The sequence below is a fragment of the Parasteatoda tepidariorum genome, chromosome 12 (assembly GCF_982258835.1).
Source record: "Parasteatoda tepidariorum strain Cologne lab strain chromosome 12, Ptep-v5.0, whole genome shotgun sequence".
NCBI classification, from domain to species: domain Eukaryota; kingdom Metazoa; phylum Arthropoda; class Arachnida; order Araneae; family Theridiidae; genus Parasteatoda; species Parasteatoda tepidariorum.
The window spans coordinates 62,169,383-62,197,258 of NC_141766.1; the positions used below are offsets into that span (position 1 = coordinate 62,169,383).

The following is a 27,876-nucleotide window of genomic DNA, read 5'->3' on the forward strand; positions in this document are numbered from 1 at the left end:
CTTAACATCAAAACTATTCCATCCTATTAACAAGGAGAAACTCAAGAAATGCCATTAGTAGTAGTCTGAAGGCATCGTTTCTTTGAATTTCTTCAGTCAATACAAAACTAGAAGAGAAATGATCCGAGGAAGGAAAAAATAAAACCATAAAAAAAATAGGAAAGATGAGGTAAATAGGTATATTTTCGTAACAAAAGCCCCCTTTCCTTGCAGAAAATAAGTTGTATTCGATAAATTGACCCCAAGATATAAAAGCTTCAGTTGTCTTCTCTGGCTCTTGCCATAGGTTATAAATGAGAAGATATTAACTGGAGTTATGCTGCTAAACACAATTGTTAGATTTTTTTTTTCGCTTTATCTAATCCACTCTTTGATGATCAAAGGTAGCAGCAGCCATAAATATTAGTCAGAATATTTTGACTATTTTTTTAAACTTTTTGAACACATTTTTGATCTTTTTATGATTATTAGTTTGAGTTATTCTCTTAAACAGAATTGTTAGATTTTTTTTTTCGCTTTACATCCACTCTTTGATAATCAAAGGAAGCAGCAGCCATAAATAATAGTCAGAATAGTTTGTTCTTCTTTTAAACTTTTTGAACACATTTTCGGTCTTTTTATAATTATTAGTTGGAATTATTCCCTTAAACACAATTGTTAATTTTTTTTCCGCCTTATATAATTTACTCTTTGATGATCAAAGGAAGACACAAATATTTGTGACATAATTTTGACTATTTTTTTAAAACTTTTTAAGCACATTTTGGATAATTTTTAAGATTTTAAGTTACATATTAAATGCTACGTAATCTAAGCTACACGTTATATTAATACTACATATTATATATTGAACATTAAATCTATAAAAAACATTTTGACATCTTTAATATCTGACACATTTAAAGAAAAAAATCTTTATACAATTTCAAAAAAAATTTTCTTCTTTATTTTTCGATATTATTAACAGGAAAGAATAAAAACCCGTTTTGTCTGTACCCCTAAAATAAAACTGTAATATTGATGGAGAAAGCAGAGTGGTGTTGTAAGGTGGTCGATGGAAACACCTTTAGGTTTTCACTGGCTATCAAACTGGTTAAAAATTTTTTCCTTCCGTTTACTTCACCAGTAAGTAGACAGTTTTCATAGGGCTATTGTTTCAAATTCAATTAAAAATTAATTTAAGATACGAAATGTGTCTACGTTTTTTAATTCCTTTTTTACAAAGATTCTAAAATTACCTTTTAAGGCTTGTAATTACGGAACACCCTTATTTTCAATTTGAAATTGATACAAAGTGTTATAGCAATTCTGCAATTAAACCCCAAATAAAAAAAAATAAAAAATAAATAAAAAAATATTTTTCAGATTTTGCTTACTTTAAGTTTTCCTACCTTTAAACCATGCTGGAATGGAATATAGATAACGATTATAGAATCTAATTTTAATTTTTTAACTGTCAAAGTTCTAAAATATTTTTTAAAGAGAATCTTTTTTGATATTTGTGCATTTAGGTTAAGATGATATATAAATGAGGTTGAAAATAAGAAGTTTTGAAAGTATTGATTTTGGAAGGGGGTACATTCATAATTCTAAGCTGCTTTAATGACTTAATCCATACTGCACCGCTCCCAGTTACTCCTTCTAACATTTTCCTAATCGTCGTTTCAGCCTCTACAAAACCAGCTGTGCATTCAGCCTATAGATGTTTTTTTTTATAAATTCCTCACCACCATTTAAGTCGTTAATACTTAGAAATTGTTTTAAAGCTTTTATAATTAGAAAGAAAACCGATTTTCTTAAAAAAAGTATCAAGAAAATCCTCCATATTGAGAATTAAAAATATATTTTAAAGTTTTAAGTAAATTTTATAAGTTTCAGTTAAGTCATAAAATATTAATTAGTGATTTATTTCTGTAACACGTGTTTTCTACACTGATATTTTTCGAATTTATTTAACCCATTTTCTTAAATGAACGTCCACACCAAAAATAGGTGAAAAGTGGTAGAAATTTTTTATTACATATTGAATATTTTCTTCTCTTTGCTAACAGTTTAATTTACCACTTGCATGATTTCCGATTTTAATTTCCGAATTGTATAGAAAAGACCTTATGTATTGAAATGACCTGAAGACAAATACATTATAATCTCAAATTATATTTTTAATAATGATTGCACTTTACCATGAAATAATGTACTAAAAATTATTTTTAATTATGGATTATGAATACACACAGCCATGATTTCTTATAACCATAAATTGCGATTAATTATAATTTTAAATTTTCATCACCCGTTATCATGAATACAATTGTAATAGATTATTATAATCACCTGTATACATAATTACAATTAAAACCGTGAACCATGATTACTTTTAATCATAATAGCAAGTAATTGGTATATTTTTTAGTTATTATTTGTAATCAACTGATCAGCAAGAGGCTTACATGACTTATTTTTAATTATGCCCAACTCAAATAGGTAATGGCTATAGTGTTCTTTATTTATGAATTATATATATGACTAACATTTATCGATAAATATATAAATGTTTAAATAATTGATATTGACAGTCTTTTTTGATATAGATTTTACTTGTTTTAATTTTCTTTTCAATCACTTTATTCTTAATGTAAAAGTTTCTGCTCGTAAACTTGGATCACTCTAATGTCATTTAAGCGTCAATGAGCAGTCATACGTGTAATTCGGTTGCAAACAGAAGCTGTAGTTGCCATTAAATCAAGAAAACCGTAAATCTTACAAGTGATTAGCGTTAATTGTGCTTATTAATTCACCATCTGCTAATAGGCAGCTGTCAACGTACTTCCGTCCGTATCGCGTGGTCTTCAATTTGAGATACACCTTGCAATGGGACTTCCTAGTAGGTAAAAGAAATGGCATAAGCAGTGAGTCAAGACATGGATTGCTTTCACTTTTCTTACAGTAAAAGGTACTTTTATTTACTTACACTTTGAGTCAAATAATTCAACTTTGAATATAATTTTATAACAATTTAAATCTTTGATTTACATAAAGTACGAGAAGAGTTTCAAAAGATATACATGAATTGCTTTTACTTTTGAGTCGATGTACTTTTATTTACATGCACTTAATAACTTTTGAATGAAAAAATTTAAATCTTTGATTTACATTCAAAGAGTTTAGAGAGGTATACATTGAAAACTTTTACTTTTAAGTCAATTTGAATGCAATATTTTAAATTTTTGCTGTTATATTTTTAAAAATATAAAGCACAGTTACTTATAATGATAAATTTAAAGTTGAAACTTATTTTCTTTCAATAATTTTTCTTGGTGTTTTCTTTGTATAATGTAATTTAATCTTTAACTATTAAACGCTTAAACTATATTTCTTATTTAACATAGAATGTTTAGGCTTTTTAGTGTATGCGAAATTATTGTGGTATTTTATTTTGATACCGAAATTTTATCCAACAAACATTTATATAAGAGTATATTTTTGCTAAGAGCTTATAACAGGTAAGTAAAAGTGTATATATAATGGCATAAAGGAATTATTTAAAACTCCCTCTTTAATAAAACTTCAAATTTATTCACTATCATCGATATTTGTGTGTGCGAAAAGCTTTAGACAATATAATGCAAAGCTACATATTAAGGGAGTGTTTTATAAGATTATTTATCACGAAAAAACATTGGCCATACTTTTGTAAAAAAGTATGGTTAATCTCTTTATTACACCAAAAAATATATTGCATATGAGTGGTTGATGCAAGACGCGGAAAAATTTTAATCTAGTTTTTATAACATAAGTGATATAACAATGATAATGAAAGGGTAATGAAATTTTTTCACACTTTTTTTAGATGTTTTCAGAAAAAAAAGTTTGATTTTACTATTTATTATCACATTAATACATTTTTCAGCAACTAATAAGATATATTTGCAAAATATGTGAAAACACTTTTATTCATATATTAGGAACTTCTTTTTTCATTTTAAATCAATTTTTACGTGTTCAGATTTTTTAAAGGATATATTCAATTACTTATTTAAAAGTGATTTTTCAGCTACAATTATCATCACAACCTTTAAAATAAATATATTTAAAAGTATGGGCATATTTATTTAAAGTAAATGGGTATATTTATTGAAAAGGTACTTATATGAATTTAATTCGAATCAATCGAGTTTAACAACTGATTCATAGTGTGAAAGTGATAATTAAAAGTTGTAATTTTTTAAGTTCAAAATTGATTGAGAAACTTAGAAGTCAAGTATCGGGAGAAATTGTAACTAGGTTTCGGCAATGGCAGCCTAGGCTAGAAAAACTGTTTTTTTTTCAGATTGGGCCTATTTGAAAAAAAAATCTTTATACCCACTAAGTGAATGGAAATGGATTTATTGGAAATATTTTTCACATGTAACAATTTTCAATGGGTTTTTTGTTGCTGTTGCAATTATTAAACAAAATTGCCCTTTAAAATTACCAATTTGTTAATTGTTTCAAAATTATTAACTGTTTGATAAATTTAGCTTAGTAAAATTTGGTACAAAGTTATATGAAGTAAAACATTTCAAAATAAATTTTTTTTTTTTGCAAACAAAGTTCAACATAAATGAATTAAATATGCGTAAAAAATAAAGTACACGATTGAAAAAAACTCTTTGCTAAATTTTAAAACATTATTTATCTGTAAAACAAATTATGTGAAATATACATACATAATACACTAATCCAAATAAAATATTGCATAATTTATTATGATTGTGAGGTTTGTTAAAACACATCAACAGATATATATTGTATATATCTAATACTTCAAAATGAATTCCATGTGATATTTTTAGAGAAAGAATGCTGAAATAAATTTTCCATTAAAAAAAATGTCTGCTATGAGCAGTTTAAAATATTAGACCAAACTATCCTCTAACTCTGTGGGTACGCATAACACAGTTTGAGAGAAACGCTGGCCCCAGAAAAAACTATTTAATACTTCAACTTTTAATCTTTCATGTGATTTCAAAAAGGAATTCCTAAATAAATTTGGGCATTTAAAGATTCAAATGATCCTTTGAACACAGTTTAAGGAGAAACTCATGGGAAATAATTATTGTGAGATACTCAATTTGAAGAAAACTTTTTGACTATACGTAGTGTCTTAAAACCCATTAGCTTTTCATGATTTATTTTAATTTAAATGCTCCCCTCATTTCACTGCAAAGAAAAACAATAGTTATAATCTGAAGCTGAAGGGCAGGATTGTTTTGGCGTCTAACTTTCGAACGTCTGATTTATTTTTATTTGAATATAGCGTCGAAAATCAATGCAGGAAAGAGAAGAAAGTAAGGAATTCGCGGGGGTGGAGAGAACTGCATGGAATAAAAACCACTCTTTTTAATCGATTTTTGAGTCCCAAGATCTCAAGTTTTCTTTTTGGCTTAAATATCAGACAAAGGGTTGAGTCCCACGTTGCTGGGTGATTTTTTTTTCTTTTTCTGGGGCATCATTAGTCAAAAATAAATGTGTCGGGGAAAATCTTAGACAGAAGAAATCGAACGCACGGAACTGGGTAATACGCATTTCGAGAGGGGAGGATCGAATGAAAGATGTATAATTTGCAACAAGTATAAAATAAAGCTTGCCCATGTTGGACATGGAACAAAAAGAATATTCTTAATGAAGTGAGAAAGTTGAAGCCGCCACTATTTGTATCAGGAATGTGACATTAATTACATTCTAGAATATTTTTTTTTTCTCCCGAAGTTCCTTCTCTCTGAAAAATCTCATCATTTTTTCTTTCAGTTTAGGAATAGAGCAGGTGAATGAAAAAGTAAAAAGATTTTCTCGTTATTATTTCGTTCTTTTTTTCTTCTTTTCTTTCTTTCTTCGTTCTCAAACCAGTGTCCGTTAAAGATTTTTTCCCTTTTTTTTGCCACAAACGCCCCGCGCAGTCATTTCAACAAATCATTTTTCATTGTCATATACCGTCATTCCCTAACCTTGTCAAGAGTAAACAGCTTCGAACAATTTATCAATTAGAAGTTCAGAATCGATTTCGATTAAAATGATGGCACCACGTCTTAATTGCTTCCTAGATTGCTTTTCAGGCATTTTTTTAAAAAAATATTGAACAAACTAAAAAAAGTTTTCCTTTTAAATTTATTGGAAGGACTAAGTAAGAAAAGCGCATCTATGAATCATTGATATAAAAACATGTAAAGGAAGGTTATTATCATTGGGCCACTTAGACAAAATTTTTATTAAAATTATCAAATTTAGCAATTTTAAAGCATTACAGAGATGCCAACTGCTCCAGACACGTCAGAATAATTAAAAAAAAAAAAACAGTAAATAACTGCAAAGTAAATTTTGCAAATATTTGACTATTTTTGCTTGCTTTTTAAAAGGTATAGCATGACATAAGTACTATAAACTGGTGAATTATATAAGCGTACGAATTATTTAGAAATAGTTATGGATACAAATCTACTAAATTGAATTTATTAAACCAAGAATCACAATTGATAAGCTGCCACTTTAAAATATATATTTGCTGTCCGGAGCAGGTTGGCATCTCTGGTGTTATACAAGCTAATGTAGAAGTTACAAGTACAAATTTCAAGTTACAAATGACAAGTTAATGCAATTATTATGCTGTAAAAAATCCCATTTTTACCGCGGACATGATACGGAACAAGAAACCTGATATACAGTAATAATTATCGTAAAATCAATTAATCTCTCTTATTAATAAATATTAGCGTAAAAATCACGGTATAATATTTTATGGTAAAAATGGATTTTAATGTTGATGCACCCATAGATCCGATTCTTTAATCCGTAATTTGATCTGGATACTTTCTTTATCTGCATATTTAAGCATAAACGTTAACCATTGTTAATATGGTTAAATAACACTGATTTAATCCAGTTTGATCCATAATTTGTACCTTCCTAGTATTTTCTGGTGCAGGAATTTTGTTCGAATGTGAATTGAAAGAATGCTAAATTGAGGGAGAAACTTTTATTCCCTAATGTCCACCCGATTGACACACGTCATTTAAGCATAAGTAAAGCAGATTTGTTGGCCACTCTTTCATGTGCATCGCATTAGGTAGGACAATCTTGTTTCCGCAGTAAGGACAGATGATATAAAGAACAGCCATGATTTGACCTTTCTGATGTGAAAATCTAATCACTACACAGTTCGTTTGGCAAACGGGAGAAACTGCTCGGAAATTTTGTTTCAAACTCATTGGTATATTAAAATTTTAAGTTTAAAATGAAGTGAGTTTATGTCAACTTAGAGTAAACCATGAAGTTTCAAATTTAAAATTTCTTTCAAAGTATAATAATGCAAACAAATTCGAAAAGAACTTCCCCTCTGGGTTAACCTTAGTAATCCTCTGGTAATTTGGTTGCATTTCAATATTTCAAAAAAATAAAAAATCACAGCATTTGAAGCATTCTGGATTACTCTTTGCTAAGCGGAACTCATTTATTTTTCTACACATTAAATTTTAAATTACGTATAGAATTGAAAGAGAATTTGGAGTGAAGGATTTCTCTCATGGTATAGCATCCTCTTAATAGGCGGTTAACGGTTTTCAAACTTAAACATAGTAAACAGTCTACAGATATCACCTGTTTCTAATAACTAAGAAATAATTGAGAGAGACGCGGTGGCTCAGGAGATAGAGCGTTCGCCTCTCAAAAAATTACGAAGGCCCAACAATGGAGCAAACCCAATAATATCAACTTTCCTCTAAAATATTTAATGATAATTTAAATTTATCTTCTAGTTTATTTGAAGTGAAAATAGCTATTTAAATTCATAAAACTAGACTGAAATGAAAAAAATATTTATTGAAATAAAATAATTAACTTATCTAGGCATATTGATGTGAAAAAAAAACATTGTTATATTGATATGAAATTATATTAAAGAACCCCCACACACAACAAATTTAAGTGAGGTTTCTTGGATGCAAAATGCTTGTTATCAATACATTTTCACTCTTTTTACATTTTAATAAAATATCAAAAACTTTTTATTCCTTCAAAAACGATAGAGATACACTTGTACTTGATATATTTCACGTATTTAAGTATTTTTACAGTATATACTATTAATTACTTTTGATTTTGTTACATCTCCTTTGATTATATTACTCTTTTATTTATTTAAAAACTCAATTTTAGCATTTAAAAAAATTAAATTTTTATTTTGTAAATGAGAATCTAATAAATTTTCATTTGAACATCAGTAATTATAAATCATGTCTAATATATATTATTTAATAATATTTCATTTGAGCATCACTTATTACAAATCTAGTCTAATACATATTGTACTGCATTTAAAACAATAAAGACTTTCCCTTTTTAAAATGATGCTATTTCTAAAGTCAAAAAATTTTTTTAAAAATTTAATAATAATAAACTAATTTAAATAAAACAAGCAAACACAACGCTTAAAAAGCTCTTGAAATATCCGTTAGCTGAGCTTTTATTTCAAAGAATTGGGGAAATGTAAGAGCATATGCATTATACATTTTTATCTGTCAACTTTTATGTAATAACGTCCATCAATTTGAACATTTTTGCGTAATATTGGTGTGAAAACGCAAAAAAGGCAATTGAAATATGCTTTTTTTTTTCTTTTTTTTTTAAGTATTTAAAATATGTGATTATTAGTTCAAATTTAAGTATGTTTGAATTAATTGCAGTGGTTAAAATCATCCAGAATGCTCAGAAAAGTCAGCATCTACGCCATTTTGCTCAACTTATTATATTTTTAATGCATTAAAAGTTGCAAAGAATTATTGAATTAAAATAATTAAAGTATAGAAAGAAAAAAAAACAAAATTATGAAGCCTGCTAAAATTACTGAAGAGAGCAGAATAATCACTGGATTCAATGAACGTCACAGAAATTCAATGAATTGTTTCTTTGGTGAAGTTATAAAAAAGTTTAAATCTTACTGGATTGAAACTGAAAGAAACAAGAATAGGTTCGCAAATGTAACCGAAATCAGTCAGCTGAGGTCCTGGCTTGACAGTTGGCGAAGTATTTATGGTGGTATTTGATTGGCATGCAAGGCCTTGGCGACCTTTACAGTTTTGAGTGCTTTTTCTTGTATTCGGTTTATTCATCATTTCATTCTGGTTAGACATATTCCAAAGCAATACATTTCTGTATAAATCTACTAATAGTATTTCTCGGCTTCCATCAAAAGCTAGATAATAAGACAAATGACCTGAAAACCGAGGAAAAATCTTCATCTTTGAGACTGCTGAAGTTTTGTCTTGTCCACGTTTTTCATTATTATTCTAGGGATGAAATGGTACAACATCTAACCTTTTCAGAATGCGTGAAGAACTTTTTTTTAACGTTTTTCCCGCATAAGAAAGGTGACGTCAGCTTTTGCAGTCTTGGTGAATCGTCCACAAGATGTCGTGACAATTCTAGATCTTTTGTTTTCTTCTGGACACACGCCATATTCAAATTGAGTTTTGCCCTACCACGAAGTACTTCACGAGTTGTAGGAAAAAGTTAAACCATCATCGAACATGTAAGAGTGATGGAATTATTCATAATTGTTATCAAAATTCTTTAATGGTTTATAAAAGTGAGTGTGTGTGCAAGTACAGATGGGGATTTTATGTTTTTTATTCTTCTTTATTCTTTGAGTTCCTTGTTAAGATTTTGTTTAAAGGAAGATAAATACAGATCACGAAGATAGATTAAAATACATGGTCTGTAATAATCGGCGCCATTAGTTTCTTTATTATCCAGTATGATTAATGATGGGAGATTAAAAAAACAGCATTATAAATAATTTAGAATAAAATTGAGAGAAAATAGAATATTTAACGGCTTGTTGTATAAAGGGAGATTTATATATTGCAGGAGTAAAAACGAAAATATAATATTACTGTACATGTTTTAACTAAAAATGTGTGGCATTCAGCAACAAAAATTTAATGAATTTATATTCATTATTATTATTTAAACTTACAGTTAATTAAAAAACATAATTTATATATATGAAGAAACTCTTATAAATAAGGCAATAAAATCAAAATTATCGAATATTGGTCAGAATCATTTACTTAAATATAATATTATTTGAAATTGATTTGAATAATAACTTATTATAGGTGACACTGACCTCTCAGTTTTTAAAAATAACTGTAGTTAGTCTCTGTACTAAAGAATTGCGGATCAAATTGAGGGAATAAAGCACTGGCACTTTGAGTGCATCATCTGTTAAATCCGTTTTAATCATAAATCCTATTTTCCCTCTCAAATATTATACCGTAATATTTATTGAATGAATCAGTGATTTTACAGTAATTGTTAGCATAAAAACTAGGATAAATCAGATTTTTTGTTCCGTAGCATGTTCCCGTAAAAATGGATTTTACAGTATACCGGCACCCTGAGTGTCAATACTTTTTATTATAATTTTATCAGTAATTTTTAACGGTGTATGAATAATGGTGACAAATATAAATCTATATTACTGATTGATTACTATTACTGGTAGACAAAATTAAGTGCACTTAAGACAAAAAAGTTATAAAGGACAGGGAAAGTTATATCGGTAACTAAATTTAATTGCTTGTTGTAAAAGTGTGATAAGCATAGCTGATTAATTTTACAGAGTTTTCAAAAGGCTTATTTTTATAAATAAAATAGTATCACAATTTCTTTTTTAACATATATTTTAGAGATTTACAATTCCAAACAAAATTTTTTGGAGCCACTTTTGAAAACATTTTGAGCCAACTACTTTTAAAAATTTTAATAACCAAAAAGGATGGTAACTGCTCCACTTGCCACAAAAGATTTTACAAAGTAGTTCAGGCTTTGCATGATTTTTTTAAATTTCGCAAATACTTTAAGAAGCTCATTACGATTTAATTCAAACTGAACAGAACTGCACTGTATAAAACATGTGGGCCCCTGAGGCTGCTTGCAGCCCTTTTCTTTTGCATCTTTAGCTAGAACTTCGTGGTGTTTCGATGAAGTGGTGGAATGCAAATGAAGTAAAGGAGTATTTATTTGGATAGATGATGATTGAGTTCTGACTGTGCAGTAATATGGAGTAAGGTGATGAGAGCATAATGTGAAAATATGAGGTACAACTTGAGCTAAGGTGGTATGATGAAAATGAGGTTATGTATGTACTATTAATGTCTGGAATATTATGCATCACTGAAATAGTATGCCGCTGTTGGTCTGATGTTCCTGTCTTCAGTAAAATTTTCATATAGGAATATTTCATTGAAATTTGCTGCTGAGAAAGAGGTGGCTATTTTATAGAATTTGATATTTAATTTAGCTATATGTTTGTCAATTGAATCTGTTTTGAGGTCATGGTGCCATTTCTTACAAAACATCTGCCTTTTGCTATCCTTCTTAGTATTTCATTCTGGTGGATTATTAATTTATTTAGCTAAGTCTGTGTTATATTTTTCAAGACAGGTTAGGCATATGTAAGGATGGGATTGATAAATAGAGCAATCTTTTGAGCTTTAGTGAGATGTTTGATTGAAAGAGTAGAACCTGGAATTTGCTGCATACTGCTTGCTCTTTTCTTATGATGCTTTTGATGTGATCGTTCCAGTTGAATTTGCTATTAAGGATGAGTTCAAGGTATTTGACCTTATCAACTATTTGTGTTGTTTCATTGAATAGAATTAACTTCTTTTGGGGTAGCGGGATGCTAGATATGGGTGTGATCTTGGGAATTAGCTCGACGCTCCACCAACCCCTCCATCTTTGCTTGTTTAACTTGTATTAATTAGTCATAATGATTGACATTCTTACGCTTAATGTTTTGGGGTAGTATTTTTTTCTTCTTTTTATTTCGGATGATTAGAAGTTGTAATTTTTGGCCGTATACTTGAAATTTCCACTCCAGGCACTACTTTTCTATGTCTTGTATCTTTTCTTGTAGTTTGTTGAGGGCTATGTTCGAATTTTTGGATGTTATTATAGTCCCGGTATCATCAGAATAGAGAGCAGTTATACTATTGTAGTCTTGTCTATTGGAAAATCATATGTGTGAAGAATAAGATTGGCCCTATTAAACTACCTTGTGGGACTCCTGCTTTGATGTTTCTTCTGATAGATTTAATGTTTTGAAGGCTGATTAGGAAGTTTCTGTTATTTAGATGATGTTGAATGATCTAAATGACTCTAGTTTTGAAGTTTAATCGAATAGGTTTGCAGATGATACCAGTGTGCCAGATTCTATCAAAAGCTTTTGAGATTTCAAGCATTAATATGGTTTAACATTCTTTGCTGCGGGGTCCTCTTCCAACTTAATCTACTATCCTAAGAGGCTGTTTGGTTGTATCTAGATTTTTCAGGAATCCAAATTGTTCATTTGGTAATACAGTAAGGTGAAGCATTAGTCTGAAGTATATTATTTTTTCCAGGATTTTCCAGGTGTGCATAGCAGACTGATCGGCCTGTAGCTGGTTGAGTTTTTACGATATTTGTTAGGTTTTAATATTAATATAATATTGGATGTTTTCCAGTAGTTTGGAAAATAGTTAAATGTTAGTGATGCATTGTAAATGTTGACCAATCTGAAAATGAAGTTTTTTGGAAAATTTTTTAATCATTTCGGTTTTGATGTAGCCAGGAGATTTCTTCGGTTTTAACTTTTGATTATTTCTATAACATCCAATTCTGCAGTATTTTCTATATTATCTAGTTCTTTGTTTTGTTAGTTGAGGGTGTTTACTTCACTGATGACTAATTGATGGTTGCTATACGATTTAAATCGATTCTTTCGTTCGTTCGTTGCAGTGGAACTGGGAGTCTGTGGCCTTACGGCCCTTTTCTCATTCACCCTGAAATTAGACTAAGAAACATATATGACAAAAATATTGCTTGGGAAGCAAAGTGAGAGAAAAAAAAAAGGCACTTTGCCATTATTTTGCAATAGCAAAATTACAAGTAATAAAAAAGTACATGAAAAAAGGTCAAACTAAAGAACAATGAAAAAGTAAACACTAATGAATATTTACAGTATTTACAGTTTGGGAATACATACAAAAGGGGGGGGGGCAGTTAAAGGAATGTGAGGATGTGTCTAAGTAAGTGTGTCTCTGCTAAAGTAGAGACCCGGACGATTTAATTCGAACAAAGTGGCATACAATATGAATATTTGAATTGTTTAAATGCAGTGGTAGGTAACATAACTTCAAATTAAATTTATTTACCCAAGAATATAGCTGCCAACTTTCACTGTTTTCGAGAATGAATTTTCCAAGTAGTAGTAAAGCAATAACCCGAAAAGGAAATTTTACTTAAAAATATATTTATATTATGACCAGGTTGAAATTCGCTATCGTAAAAACTAATATCCGTTTATATATTTTGTTCAAAATCGATATCGTAAGAAACTATTATGGTTTTTATACATTTGTTGTAATTATTTACATGTAGTGGCGAACTCAGTTTTAATTTTTATAATAATTCAAAAAGTTTAATAGAATAACATGAGTTTTACTACCACATTAAGTATAAAAATAAAATCCTCCAGGAAAACTGGAAGAGTTGGCTGCTTTGCAAGAATTAACACAAATTTCTTTACCACTAGAAAAACTATTTCCTCAAAATGAAGAAGTTGTCATTGCTGATTCAGTACAAATGAAAAATGTAAAAAAGAATCTGAAATGAATTAAGAGAGGGAGCAGATTATGAAACAAAGAAAAATTAACGATAAAATAAAATGTTCCAGAAGCACAAAAAAACTCTTCAATTTTTAAAAATTTTATAAATATTATCTGCATGCTATGCATATGTCATAAAACTAGATCCTTATAACATATAAATGACTAAAAATGCTTCCTATCCCATAATCCATTTTTAAAAAGAACTTTCATTATTATGAGAAAAATTTTTAAAAACTTTCTGCATACTATACGTATGCCATAAAATTAAATATAATATGTAAATAAGTAAAAATAATTCTTATTCTAAAGCTCATTATTAAAATCCTCATTATTACGAGAAAAACTATCGATATATAACTTTGATTTTTTGAAAATACTATCTGCATACTATTTATTTTGTCATAAAAAACATACATTTATAACATATAAATAAGAAGAAAAAATTTAATCTCGTTGCCCATGGTTACAACCCTCGTTATTACGAGAAAAATTTTACAAATATTATCTTCATATTATATATATGTCATAAAATTAAATAGTTATAACATAAGTAAAAATGCTTTTTATCTCAATGAAATTAAAGTAATGTACTCTTGCTTTTATAACAATTCGACTTCCTATGTTTTTACGAGCATTAAGAATGCTTGTCGTTAGAATCTTGAAACATATTTCTATCTATTTTTAAAACCTACTGTAATTTTAATATTACCCACATAGAACATGTGTGTCCACAAGGTTTGTTTGACGTATTTAAAAGAGGCCTAATTAAGCTTTTAAAAAGGGGAGTTATGGCAAAAGGGTGTTGGCGAGGGGTGAGTACAAGCTGCAACAAGTCACATTTGACGAGATTTTTAATAACATGATCATTACTGCTTTCTGAAGGCGTCGTTACAATATGCACCCACCACACATAGCACCTTTTGCTTAGATATGAACTAATGGGTTTCACGTAAAAGGTGCTATTAAACTAAAAGAAGAAGGGGAAAAAAAAGCGGATAATTAAATGGCGCGGAAGCTAAGCAAAAAAAAATTTTGCTCGTCTTTTTTAATGCAAATTGAATGCTGTTGTAAGCCATTTATTACCGAACTTTTAATCTTTTGAGGATTTTTTTGGGAGAAAGTTTGGGATTTTAATGTTTTAACCCTGCTTTAAAAGCATAAACTTTGTTTTTCTCAAAATTTAGAGTGACACACGTTGGCGCGTTTTTTATGTTATTATTTTCTTTCTTTTGCTCGTAAGTACAAAAACATTAGAAGCAGTTAATTATGCTGTGCTTATAGTCTTTATTCATCTTTTTCTCCCGTAATAAACTTTTTTCTTACTCATTGCGATCGTCAAAGATGATAAAGGTGACGAATGGCTTAGAGAAACGTAAATGTTTTGAAACTTTAGAAAAGATAAAAAATGCTTCTATTTTTTTTTCTCTTTAGTAATGAATTATATGCTCTACCTGTTGCAATTCTTAAAAAAAGCATCTTTAAAGTTGTGAATTTTTTTTCTTTTCTACCGTAATTTATTACAACTGAATTTGTCTCAAATTCTAACACCTCTCAAACTCACTAGTTCAGCAGGGCACCCACGGGTGCAACAAATTAGGTAGTAACACAAATATCGGTAGTTAACTCATTCCCTGTCGTCGATATAACATTTCGTAGTGAAAAAAAGACTGCCTATTTAAAAATAGGGGTAGGATATTTGTCTACGCAAAGTAGGTGTTTTACATTTTTAGCTACCACTTCTAATATTAAGTTTAGTTTAGAAAAAAATTTAAGACATATAAGATGATACAGTGCATCAGTTTTTAATAACGCAGAATATTATTGCATTGCATGAATTAATACAAAGCAATAGCGTACAATAATACATTACAATAACACACAGTAATACGACAATAATCATAAATATACAATATTAGTCGTTCTTTTAAAATATTGTTACATATAAAAGTTGTAGCCAATTAATAAAAGTCATGCTTTAATTTCACGTTAAAATTTACAATTCTGCTTTTATTTTTGCTTCATAAGAATTTATTATAAGAATTATAAGTGCATTTGCTTATTTGTTTTAAAATTTTTATTTACTTCACTAATTTATTTCAACTTATATAATAATGCATTTCTTAGAACATCTATTGTTGTAACTTTTTTTTGTTAATATACACACTACTATTTGAAATATATATATATTCACAAAACTAACGTAAAATAAACATTTTAAGAAAGAAAAAAATATTTTTAAAGAGGTAATACCTAAAAGAAGATTAATTATGATTTGAGTGATTAGATTCGAATTCTGAAATTTTTGCTTATGTTACGCAATAATGGATTTCAATTCGATTTGTTGCCAATAAGGTTACATATAATATTGCAATATATAATATTGCCTCAAATATTGCAATAACGTAAAAAGGTTTTTTGCGAAAGAAGGAGTTAGTGCGTACTTGTTTGAACCAATTGGAACTGAGTTTCCTGACTTCATTAAAAATGTTAATAGTCAGTTCGTTCTAAACACCCCTAACTAGGTATGGACTGATGTGAAAATGATCACGATTTTTAGCAGAGGATATCATTTGGAAATATACTGTGTAATCTTAAGAAAGCATTTCATTTAAGAATATTCAATTTTATGCGTAATTTCTCATATTTCGCATAACATCAAAAAAAAAAAAAAACTATCCATAAAGCATATATAATCGAAACAACTACAATCGCTTTGAAAAATAAATATTAAGAAAATGAATATAAATATTAAGATTTTATCGAAAAATAAATATTAAGAATCGCTAGAATCTTAAATAAGTACAATTCATTAAGTATATAATTATTAAGAAAATACTTTTTTTAAGACTGTGTAATTTTATGCGCAATTTCTTATACTTTAGGTGTTATAAAAAATTAAATAAATAAATTTTAACTGTAAAGCACTTATAGTATTTGAAACAACCCAAATTGTCTATTTAAGTATTAAGTTTATTTAACTATATGGACACCAGTGTTCCATATATATTTCTAAATTTTTTCTGGCTCTCCTATTACAGGTAAAAATATAATTTGATATTTTTTAATGATAAAAAATTTTCGAATAGTTACTAAAAATTCTGTTAGATTGTCGAAATTATATTTGCACTAAAATATAAAATCCAAACAAAAGAAAAAAAGAAAGATTTTCTTTTCATTCATATTCAAAAATTTATTAATAATTGATTTTGTAAAGAAGAAAGTTCAGTGAGGAATAATTGTTCCTGTTAGATCTATATAACTGCTAATTTGAAAATTATTGTTTGAAAGCGAGCAGTGTTTGGAAGATTTAACACAGAAAGAGATGCCAGTGTCCCATGCTGTATTTCATAATCATAATGCTAAATATTACATTTTTCAGCTAGTTTGATTTAAATTAATACAAAATAATAAAAAAAAGCATGAAAAATATGCTTAATGATTCAAAGGGTTAAGGATCACTAGAATTTTCTATGCATATAATTCATTTAACGTTTAGATTTATTAGATAATGTATAAAATATTAAAAGTTGCTGAGTGAATGCTGCAAAATTACATTAAGAAAGACTCGCCTAAATGTCTCAATTCACACGTGTACAATTCAACAGCATCAGTTTTAATTAAAGTAAACGATGGTGCTACCAATTACCAATCTCCTCTCTGAGGAAATCATCCCTGAACGTCGAATGGAAATATGGAAGCTATGATAAATCAATAATTGTGTCCTGACGTCATTAGCAACCTTCTCTAGTCAAAGTTGCTTGATTGAAAATAGTCAATGATTTATGCGTTCTAAACGCCCCTAACTAGGTGCGGACTAATGTGATGGCGACTGCGGACTTGAAACGGGGGATGGTTCGAATAAAAAAAGAAAAAGAAATAAATTCCAAACCTTGATAACTTCATCAAGATTTTGAAATCTTCTGATAAGCTACTGAGTGAGATTGTCAATTTCATCAAGCATTGGGGCTTAATAGTCTTAAATATTAATCCTTTCTCACGAATTGTATTTTTTTTCTACTATGATTAGTGTCACTTCGCTTAACATTTAAAAATCCGCTTAACATTTTTCTTCATCCTTTTGACATAAGGGCCGACCATTACAGAAGAATAGCATCAATTAAGGTGTAATAGCTATTTTAATTGTTTTTCTGAGCTTTGTTATCACCCTGATTAGGTTTGGGGAAAGGCCAAATATCGATATTTATATCTCTATTCACGTCATGCTCTTGGTAAGTAAATTAGTTTCTAAAGAAATTACTTTTGAAATTTTACTGATAAGGATTGAATTCTATTCATTAGGAAAAGTATCATCGATAAAAAGAAACTAACATCTTGTTATAAAATTTTTTTTCTCCTGTCAAATGGGTAAATTTCTTAATTAGATATACAATGCTTAATAGAATGAAAGGAAAAGTTTAATATTTCATCCTATTATATTTAGCAAAGGATAGAAAAGAATCTTGATGTTTATAAACTTTTTAATTAATCAAATAGATTATTGAAATGGAACTGTGCTTACATTACGAATCATTTTTGCTGTATTTTTGAAGAGTTCAGAAAAACGTAAAATATGTAGCCAAATATACTTAATTAACTCATTTGTAATAAGCATTAATGAGGAAAAAATTTTTCCTTTTTAAAAAAAAATAAAAATAAAAAGTAAATTAATTAATAGTGCTTTATTATTAGGATTTATGTTGTAGGAAGGATTTGTTAGGAAATGTTGCTTGTTTTGAAATGTTGTTTTAAATGATAAAAGTTTGATATACAAAAGAATTATATGGATATAAATTACTTATCCTAATGTCTTCTTATTTTAAAACGTAACCGTTAATTCAAAATGTTTTTATTTTTTACGAATTATATGAATCATTTTTATTGCAATTCTGGTGTCTTAAAAAGTAACGAAATTAAAGTTTTGAAATGCCATAGAATTTATTTGGATGTAAAAATTTTATCATAACAGATGATACATTTTTTCTTCTTTATGTTATTCTAATGAAATTTTAATATTTACCCCCAAAATTAAGATTCGTTGCAAAATATTTTAAGTCTGAAGAAATATTAACACAATTAAATGTAATTTCTAAACAGAAAATATTAATTTAAGTTTCAAAGCATTTTAAATAATTGAGTATTTATTTTTTTATGCAAAATTTTACATTTAACGAATTTATTCTAATATTTTTTTTCATTCATGCTTGAAAAGTAACTAAATTAAAGTTTCGAAGTTCTATAAAAATTTATTTGGCTGTAAAAATATTATCATGACAGATGTTGTTTTTTTCCCCTTCTTTATGTTATTATTCTGTAATTTTATTAATTAGTCATAAATTCAGATTTGCTTGATAATATATTAAATCTTAACATATCTTATTACAATTAAATATAATTTCTTGACTGTGTGACTTATAAGTATTAAAAAGCTGGAATCAAATGTTTTGTTTAAATATATAGATGGTAAAATAGGTAACAGAAATAAAATTTTGATAGTAAGAAAATAACCGAGCAATAAATCCTTTAGTGCGAAACTTAAAAGCAGAAATATTTATATTCCGAAATTTAAAATTTAATTAATTAATAAAATTTTCGATAAAAAAATTAACAGTGTACTTAATTGTAACAGTGTAAATAATTTATTGGCTGAATTACCTTTATATTAGTGAACAATTTTAAAATTTATTTATTAATGAAATACTTATTAAATAAGTAACAGAGTATTCTTCTAATGACATTAATAAAATTTATTGGAGTAAAAATTAAGAATAAATTATGCCTAAATTGCTTTTATATTAGTGAACAATTTTCAATACCAAATAAAATTGAAAAATTCACAAATTAATAAAATTCTTCTTAAAAAAAAACAGTGTACTCTTTTTTATGACAATAATAAAATTTATTGGAGTAAAACTTAAGAATAAATTATGACTAAATTGCTTTTATATTAGTGAACAATTTTCAATACCAAATAAAATTGAAAAATTCACAAATTAATGAAATTCTTCTTAATAAGAAACAGTGTACTCTTTTTTATGACAATAATAAAATTTATAAATAAGGAATAAAGTACTGGCTAAACTAATTTTATATCAGTGAACCAGACTATATTTTTTTCGAAAAACATTTAATTTTTAAATTATTTAAAATTTTTTTTCATGTTATCTTGTGAAGTATTTTGAAAGATAAAATGGGAAAAAAATAGCGACTAATTTAAAAAGTAAATGTTGTAATGGATGTAACGTATAAAGAAACACTATTTCCATAATTTTTGCTTCTCCAATAATAAATATAAAGAAAATAAATATAAAATGGATAATAAAAAAGAATAGATAAATAAAAAAAAATATAAATAAAGCAATATTTACTTAGTACTGGCAGAATTGAAGAAAGAAAAAATTTGTTCAATATCTGCACTAAGTATAACTTTTCTGAAAGAAATATACTTTTGAATAAATTTGTACAAATGTATAGTTGCAAAACTTTGCAATATAATTAAAATATTAAAATTATTTAATTAATTTCCATACTGAATATCAAAATTATAAATTTTAAAAGAAATTACTTGAAAATTTCATAAAATAAAATAAAATGTGATCAGCTTCAAAAATTACTTTATGTTAGAACTATTCATTTTATATGAGAATTACTCCAATTTATTCATGATTGAAATATTTATTGTAATGCACGTAGCATGTAATGCGTACACACTAACATTTAAATAATTCAGAATTGCAAAAATCTTAACTTAAAATATGTGAAGTATCGAGTAATTGCCTTTTTTTTAATGAAAAATTTATATTAATATTATAATGTGAGAGCTGTGTGTGTTTAATTTTAATACATTATTAATAAAATATAAAGAAAAGTGAATTACAATGAAATTTGATTAGTTCAAATTATAATAAATCTAAATATTATTATAGTTTTAAGTTTAGATTATGTATTTTTAAAATTTTGATCCTCGTGTATTTAAACAGAACGAGTTTTTAAAAAATAAGCTTAAGGAACATCAGCTAAAGCTTAAATTCCTTATTAAAGATAAAAAGTAATGCCTACAAAGATATATGTATATTTTCATGGAAAATGAAAATTAATTTTGGAGATTAATACACACTAATAATTTTCCCACATATGATAATATGTAATGTATTTAATTTTTGAAAATAATATGTTAAGTCTTGCAAAATTTTTTAATCATTTCACTACATTTTCTGCCAAATTTTCACAAATTTTTTATGTCTGTTTTAATTTTACTAATCAATTATTTAATTTTTAAAAAAAATTTTTTTTTCATATGGCTTATTTCGTTACGAAAATGTCAAAAATGGAAAATATTTCATATTTTACTTGTACTAAATTATAAGAAAATAAAAGTTACTTTTTTGATTTGCAGCTTTTTTTTAAAAAAAAAAAAGAATAAGAAAGCTAAAAAAGGTGCATGCAAAAAAATAAAATAAAATAAAATAATAAAAAAAAAGAGAGAGAAAAGGAAAACTATAAACCACAATAATTGAACTTCAAATTACGGAGAAGTCCTAAATCAAAAAATTGTGTTTGTGTATATTTTTACAAGGAAATAGAAAATGTAAAACATGAAAGACATTCAAAATACACGAATTACTAAACTATTTTGATTGTATTAGTAAAAAAACCATTATATTTTCTGAATTTTACATAATATGTGCAAATTCTAAAAATTAAATTTTTGAAGATTACAGTATAAGAAAAAAAAAAAAATAATAATAATAATATGTGAAAAATTAGTATTAAAATATTCGCTAAATTCTGCGTAGTGAGTGTTAAGCTTGAAATATTTTTGGCACATTTTCATAAAGAAATTAACAGCTAATCCTTGGTGGCTATTTTTTTAGACATTAAATTAAAAAAGGTGTTCAAAGCTAAAATAAGTCTATTACTGTTACGTGGCATACTTGAAACATTTACCCTATTATTCAAAACTAAACTAAAGCATTTCATAAAAAGTAAGAACGTACGCAAAAAAAGGAAGAAGAAAATCATGTTAAAGTGGTATTTTGAACATTTTGCTTACAATATCTTTGAATAAGCATATAAGCTTTTTTCCCTCGACAGAGCTTTAGAATTTTAAAAAACCATTTTTTTTACTTTGTGAAAGACAAGAACTTTATCCTTAAATATAACGTATTTGAGAAAATATCCCAAAACATCCATCTTTTTCTAATCCTTAAACCAAGTATTTGATGCTTGCCTGAGAGAAAAATCGTTCTATAAAGTATTTTTATATCTTTTTTTCATCCATGATATAAAAAATTAAAATGCATAAAATCTTTTTATTCTTAGATTTAATCCTTTCGAAAAATCAAACTGTAAACAACTTTAAAATAACCCCTAAATTCAAAAGCTTCAATACAGGAACGAGAATTTTCTTGCTGTACCGGTTTTGGTGGTCAGAAGGAAAAAAAACTGCCTTAAGATCTTCATTCTATAGGACGGTATGTCGCCTTGGGCGTAAACGTCAGCCGGCCAATCATAAATTCTCTTTAGAGCAAGAACTTGACCACTATTCAATTAGCTGCATGACTCTTCTTGTTTATATATTACCATAAAAACTGTATCTTTTGTTTTATTTTTACTATGCCTCATTTAATAAAAAAGTTCCCAATAGCGTTTTTAAAATGAAATTTATATTTTACAAGGATTCTAGTAAATTACAAAATAGAAATTTAAAAATATTTAAAAATTAAAAACATTACAAACATGTTTGATACAAAATCTATGGATTTTATACGTTTGCAATTATATATTTGATATAAGAGTTTATCATTTATTAATTATTAGCTGTACGACTTTTGTTTGTGTGCTATAATAAGAAATTGCTCCATTATAAACCCTACTGCATTTATTACTTAAAAACTATTTAAACTCTGGAAAAAGATTTTAACAACAAATTTATATTTTAAACGGATTCATATGAATTATGAAAAAACTTTTTAATAATATTTAATTCTTGAATAGCGTAATAAGCATTGTACAAATTACCCTAATACATTCATAGTATGTGTTTTATTTTTGACAGATGAATTTATTATTAATTAAATCTCAACTGCACGACCTTTGATTTCATAGAGCGAAATATTTTGATATTATAAAATTATAGGATTGTTCGAGATTGATTTTTCGAGTATAATTTATTACCAACGAAAGGAAACTACAACTTTAAAGAAATTTCAAATAAATGTAAAAACAAACATGAAAATAATTTACAATACAGAGCATGTTCGTTAAAATATACGAAACATAAATAATTATTACGAAATAATTAATAATACATTATAAAACATTAAAAATTTTAATATGTACAAGTTAAAAAAGAAAATATCATTTTGTTTTATTCATGTAGTTTGATGAATATCATTGCACGCAATATTAAAATAGCAAATAATGTGCACATGTCAGAAAAAAAGTAATTGTTTTGATCCTTTTTTAATAATGCTTTGAAATTATGATTTATATCTAAAAACCAATAATCATAATAATGTATGTAAAATATATATTATTCCATGTTTCACATACATTAAAGGAAATCTACCTAAAATGTGCGAATTTAGTTATGTTTATACCCATGCATTCTTAAGGAATTCCTATAATGTGCATAAATAAAGTGTATTGTTCTAAGTTTTTTTAAAAAATTAGAAAAGAAAGAATATTTTACCATTTTATTGACTGACTGTTTAAATATACGAATTACATTATGAAAATTAAAGCGAATGGTGAAATTTTATTGAACGGATACTATGCACAATTTTTAAGAATAATAATTTATACAAATAATAATTATTAATGAGAATCAGATTTGGTAAAAGGATTTTAAACAAAAGATAAGTTCATATATATATATATATATAAGTTCATATTCATATATATATATACAACAAAATAAATAAATACAAGAAAACACGAAGAAAGTTAAGAAAAACATTAAGTTTCATTTATTGCGCATAAGCTGTAAGTAAACAGAACTCATTAGATAAGTTCAAAATGAAGATAAAACAAAGAAAGGAAAATTATAGACATATGCAAAGGGATAAGATAATAATGAAAAAAAAACGGAAAAAAAACAAAAAACAACTGACTTAAAAAAAAAAAAAAGAAGAAGAAGAAATTTTTAAAAAAAAACGGTAAAAAAAGGATATAATCTTTTCATCAGCCCACACGATTATATGAGAAAAAAAGAGTGCTTTCAGATATTGTATCAATATAGCCAAAGCTAAATATATTAATACAATAGTGTAAGGAGCACTCAAAAAAAATTTTTACAAAAATTACAACAAATAAAATAGAACACAATAAGTAAAAATAACTCGTAAAAGCAGAAAATAAAATAAAATAAAAAGAAAAAACAGTATAAAACGAAACAAAAACTATAAAGCTAGTAGATAAATCAGATGTACTTACATGAACAACTAGATTACAAAATATGAAAACAAAAGCGCAAATTGAGTGTAACTAGAGAATTTAAAAGTGCCCCCCACCTTTTGCATGTGTCTATAATTTTCCTTTGTTTTATCTTCATTTTGAACTTCATATATATATATATATATATATATATATATATATATATATATATATATATATATATATATAAAGTGTATTTCTACAATTATTTAAAAAAATATTGAAATTTACAAATTTTTGAGTTATTCTAATTCAATAATTTATAAAGATCATTTGTTTATGAAGATCATTTTAAAATACAAATGTTGATATAGTAATCGAAGAAAAAATATAGGATTTATGTCCCATCTTTTTACAAAATAATGAAGAGTAAATAGTTCAACACAATAGAAGCAAACAACAATTTAGTGTTTTTGAGAAATGAAGAAGTGATTAATTAATGTTAAAAATATTAAGTTACTCCAATTTTTTTTTATTTAAAAAACATTATAAAAGGTGATAATAATATCAATTAGCATAATTTAATGAACAAAATTTTCTATATATGTTCTTATAGTTGGTATGAAATTTGTGAAGTTAAACTATTTAAAGGAATAAAAATTAAAGAAATTATGTATGTAAAAGTTTTTGAAATAAGGGTTATTTGTTACTTTTAAATGAGCTTTCTTTAAAAAGTTTATTTACCATCTGTATTTAAACAAATTTATTTTAAAACAATTATACTTTTCTTACGTAGCAAAAATAAATTATATTAAACGTTAAAATTTTAACTATTTCTGTAGCAAATGTACAAAATTAAAACCATCCATTTATTTCCCAGGACTTTAAATAGAAAAACATTTTGTTAAGCTTGATCATTAGAAATCGTAAAATCCCTAGTTTATTACTTTTTCTTCAGCTGTCTACTAAGAGAAAATAAATTCTGTCTCCTTATAACCTTAAGAACTATAGCGTTAAAAGTTGATAACACAAAAATAAACACAACATAATGCAAAATAAATTATTTTAACAAAGGAAAATTTTAATTATTTCTGTAGCAGACATATAACAACAAAATCAGATATTTATTTCACAGGATTTTAAATAGAAAGACAGTATTACCTTGGAATTTGTTAAACCTGATGATTAGAAGGTGTAAAATTCCTAGTTTATCATTTTTTTTTTTTAGGTGAGTACTAGGAGAAAATAAATTCTTTCTCCTTTCAACCTTGTGAACTATCGTGTCAAAGGTCATCTCTTTCCCCTCACGTGAACTTCTAGTTTTTTCATTGTTGTTGTTGATTATAATACACATCTTTTCCGCAGCCATTAACCATTCAAAACTAAAAAGAGGAAAATAGTTGAAATTTTTTTACTTTTTAAAAGGAAATTAAAATCACTCTGTCGTGTATTTATTGTTTACGAGAAAAAATTCATTATTGAAATGCCTCTTTTAAACTATTATTATATACAAAGAAATAAAATTGAAAAATAATTCCACTAATACAGTCGACTCGTGTTATAACGACCCTGTGATAGAACGACCAACATGATATAACGACCCTGTGAAGGAGTCCCAATTCACATCCATAGAAGATAACGTTATTTTACTCTTGCTATAACGACCGTAAAAAAGGTCAACTCCTAATATAACGACCCTCTCTGAATTTGAACACCGCTCTTTTCTAACTTCCTATTGGAAAGTGGGGTTGAATGGTTGACCTTGAACAAGCACACATATGTTAAGTCCTCTAAAGATGTTACTTCAACAAATTAATGCACTTCAAAAAATTAATGTCTTCGTCTAATGAAGCCTCGTTTATGTTCCTCGGTTTACTCTTCCTTATAATACTGCAGATTATGCACATAAAAAAAATTCGTTATATATACCGCAAATTATGTACATCAAAAAATTAATTCATTAGAAACTAGATTTTTTTTGTCATACTATGTTTTTTAATCTGTACTTCAAAATAAAATTCTTAATTGTTAACAGTTGTAATTCAATTGTTGAAATGTCATTATGTTTTATTAATGTATGCATCCTATCCTTTTTTGGTTTATAACATGTATACCACAAATAGCAGATATATGCATGCATTATGACGTTTAAAACCATTATGTGACCGATTTTCAAAGGAAATTTGCTCATTTTGATATAGCGACCATTTGATATAACGACCAGATTGGGGCAGTCCCGATGGGGTCGTTATAACGCGAGTCAACTGTATTACATTTTATAAATAATATAGTTAACTTTGATACAAGGTAGTCTGATCAATTTAAAACGAAAGAAATTAGAATATATGCATAAAAACACTGCAACTATAATTAGATTCATGTAAATTGGAAATAATTGCAAGAATATTTAACTCGAAAATAAATGCATTTTCAGTGATAATTTTCAAAAGTACAAGTTATTGAATTACAAATGAGTTCTCAATCATTTCAAATACCCTGTAAAATATTCCGGATCAAATTGCAGTATAAAGAACCAGCAATTTGTATGCCAGTGCCTGTATTTCATACCGTAATTTGATTCGGAATTTCTTACACTGTACGAGGGACGAAATATTCCAATTGCATTTTTAAAACTTTTCATTTAAAATTATTATAAATAACAAAAATAGGTTTCAAATAAGTACTAAACAAAATTGTATAATTTATTTACTATTGTTTCAATGACATTCAAACATTATATTATTGCGTAGACTAGGTAAAAATGGTATGATGGATAGAATGATAGTTTTAAAGTATTTCAAATATTTTTGACAGACAATATTTAAAATCAATACATTTTCAAATTATCAGAATAGGAAAGATATTACTGATTTAGGATTATAATACGCATTGCGAAATGAATGCATGCCGCAAAATGTAGCTGTAATGAATGTAAAGACAAAAATATCCAATTCTTTTACAAAATAAGCAGAAATCGATTGCAATAAAACAAGATTTTATTTGGAAAAATGTGTAGACTTGTTGATAAGGGTATGATGGATAGCAATGATATTTTTAAAGCATATAAAATACTTTAGACACTTTTAAATGATATTTAAAATGAATACATTTTCGAGTTATCAGAAATTAATATTTTGGAATGATAAAGTTACCAAGGAATTTTTAACATTTATAATTAAAATACATTGGTGCAATGAATGCATACCACAACATGTAACTGTATTAAATATAAAGATAAATCTATCCAATGCTTCACAAAATAAGAAGAAATAATTTTTAAATGAATTCCATTCAGTTTGTGCTCAATTTGGTGTAAATATAAGTAAAGATAATAACTAATAAATTTTTTATGTGATATTTTTGTTATGTAAAATCCATATGTTTAGTTTTTTGTTGTTCATCGTTAAAAAAGCGAAAACATATATTTAATAGCGAAGCATTTTCGAATTTTGAAGAATCGAAATGATAGATACCAGGATGATACTGAATCGAAAGAACTCTATCTTACAAGCATAATATCTTACAACCATATAAATTTTTAACGTGATATTTTTGTTATTTGAAATCCATATGTTTAGTTTTTTGCTCTTCATCGTTACAAAAGCGAAAACATATATTTAATGGCGAAACATTTTCGAATTTTGAAGAATCGAAATGACAGATTCCAGGATGATACTGAATCGAAAGAACTCTATCTTACAACCATAATATAGATAACACAATGAAGGCATAGCGCAAAATATAAAGCAATGAATGTATATAAAGAAATGCATTTATAAAATAAACAAAAATAACTTTAGAATAAACGTTTTAT

General features: G+C 26.7%; 1 long non-coding RNA gene across 6 annotated transcripts in view; it reads right to left on the minus strand.

Moving 5' to 3' along the window:
• Positions 1 to 27,876, minus strand: part of LOC122268913 (uncharacterized) — a 98,482-nt gene that overhangs the window by 13,997 nt on the left and 56,609 nt on the right. For all 6 annotated transcript variants that reach the window (XR_015430792.1, XR_015430789.1, XR_015430787.1 and 3 more), the window contains one exon: positions 25,224 to 25,444. This is a non-coding gene — a long non-coding RNA (uncharacterized LOC122268913). The remainder of the gene's footprint in view (positions 1 to 25,223; positions 25,445 to 27,876) is intronic.